The following is a 2,500-nucleotide window of genomic DNA, read 5'->3' on the forward strand; positions in this document are numbered from 1 at the left end:
TTCATTCTTATTACTTACTATAAAGTATTAAGTATGTATTATAAAATTGTATATGGGTATAATAGTGGCGATGGCGGTAGCCACTATTATTACATTCTTATTACTTACTATAAGTATATTAAGTGTGTATTATAAAATTGCATATGAGTATTAATAGTGGCGTTGGTACTTAAGTAGTACATTCTTATTATACTTACCTATATATAAGTATGTATTATAGGAATGGTGATAAACATTTGCTATTGAAGGCTTGTAATATTGATTGGTAGGTGGTGGTGGTGGTTGTTAAGATAGGTTAAGTATATTCTTACTATAAATACTTCAAATAAGTATTTTCTTAATGTATTACTGCATGAATAATGATTTAAGTAATACTTATTATTATATATCAATACAGTGGCAGGTATTGGATATGGGAATAACATAGACCTGAACGAGACATATGTTATGCTCGACAGGCAATAATTACTTTTCATAAGTGAAAAGTAACCTGGGTTGGTAAGCATGTTATGCCCACCCGATGAAAAAATTTTTTTCAGCCTGGTTTGATATTTACCAATGGCAATATAAGCCTGATCGGGACATATGTTATGCTCGACAGGCAATAATTACTTTTCATGAATGAAAAGTAACCTGAGTTGGTAAACATGTTATGCCCACCCGATGAAAAAAATTTTTTCAGCCTGGTTTGATATTTATCAAAGGCAAAATAAGCCTGATCGGGACATATGTTATGCTCGACAGGCAATAATTACTTTTCATGAATGAAAAGTAACCTGGGTTGGTAAGCATGTTATGCCCACCCGATGAAAAAATTTTTTTCAGCCTGGTTTGATATTTATCAAAGGCAAAATAAGCCTGATCGGGACATATGTTATGCTCGACAGGCAATAATTATTTTTCATGAATGAAAAGTAACCTGGGTTGGTAAACATGTTATGCCCACCCGATGAAAAAATTTTTTTCAGCCTGGTTTGATATTTATCAAAGGCAAAATAAGCCTGATCGGGACATATGTTATGCTCGACAGGCAATAATTACTTTTCATGAATGAAAAGTAACCTGGGTTGGTAAACATGTTATGCCCACCCGATGAAAAAATTTTTTTCAGCCTGGTTTGATATTTATCAAAGGCAAAATAAGCCTGATCGGGACATATGTTATGCTCGACAGGCAATAATTACTTTTCATGAATGAAAAGTAACCTGGGTTGGTAAACATGTTATGCCCACCCGATGAAAAAATTTTTTTCAGCCTGGTTTGATATTTACCAATGGCAATATAAGCCTGATCGGGACATATGTTATGCTCGACAGGCAATAATTACTTTTCATGAATGAAAAGTAACCTGAGTTGGTAAACATGTTATGCCCACCCGATGAAAAAAATTTTTTCAGCCTGGTTTGATATTTATCAAAGGCAAAATAAGCCTGATCGGGACATATGTTATGCTCGACAGGCAATAATTACTTTTCATGAATGAAAAGTAACCTGGGTTGGTAAGCATGTTATGCCCACCCGATGAAAAAATTTTTTTCAGCCTGGTTTGATATTTATCAAAGGCAAAATAAGCCTGATCGGGACATATGTTATGCTCGACAGGCAATAATTATTTTTCATGAATGAAAAGTAACCTGGGTTGGTAAACATGTTATGCCCACCCGATGAAAAAATTTTTTTCAGCCTGGTTTGATATTTACCAATGGCAATATAAGCCTTATCGGGACATATGTTATGCTCGACAGGCAATAATTACTTTTCATGAATGAAAAGTAACCTGGGTTGGTAAGCATGTTATGCCCACCCGATGAAAAAATTTTTTCAGCCTGGTTTGATATTTATCAAAGGCAAAATAAGCCTGATCGGGACATATGTTATGCTCGACAGGCAATAATTACTTTTCATGAATGAAAAGTAACCTGGGTTGGTAAACATGTTATGCCCACCCGATGAAAGAATTTTTTTCAGCCTGGTTTGATATTTACCAATGGCAATATAAGCCTTATCGGGACATATGTTATGCTCGACAGGCAATAATTACTTTTCATGAATGAAAAGTAACCTGGGTTGGTAAACATGTTATGCCCACCCGATGAAAAAATTTTTTTCAGCCTGGTTTGATATTTACCAATGGCAATATAAGCCTGATCGGGACATATGTTATGCTCGACAGGCAATAATTACTTTTCATGAATGAAAAGTAACCTGGGTTGGTAAACATGTTATGCCCACCCGATGAAAAAAATTTTTTCAGCCTGGTTTGATATTTATCAAAGGCAAAATAAGCCTGATCGGGACATATGTTATGCTCGACAGGCAATAATTACTTTTCATGAATGAAAAGTAACCTGGGTTGGTAAACATGTTATGCCCACCCGATGAAAAAAATTTTTTCAGCCTGGTTTGATATTTATCAAAGGCAAAATAAGCCTGATCGGGACATATGTTATGCTCGACAGGCAATAATTACTTTTCATGAATGAAAAGTAACCTGGGTTGG

Source organism: Condylostylus longicornis, unplaced genomic scaffold (assembly GCF_029603195.1).
Source record: "Condylostylus longicornis isolate FDR11 unplaced genomic scaffold, ASM2960319v2 ptg000156l, whole genome shotgun sequence".
NCBI classification, from domain to species: Eukaryota; Metazoa; Arthropoda; class Insecta; order Diptera; family Dolichopodidae; genus Condylostylus; species Condylostylus longicornis.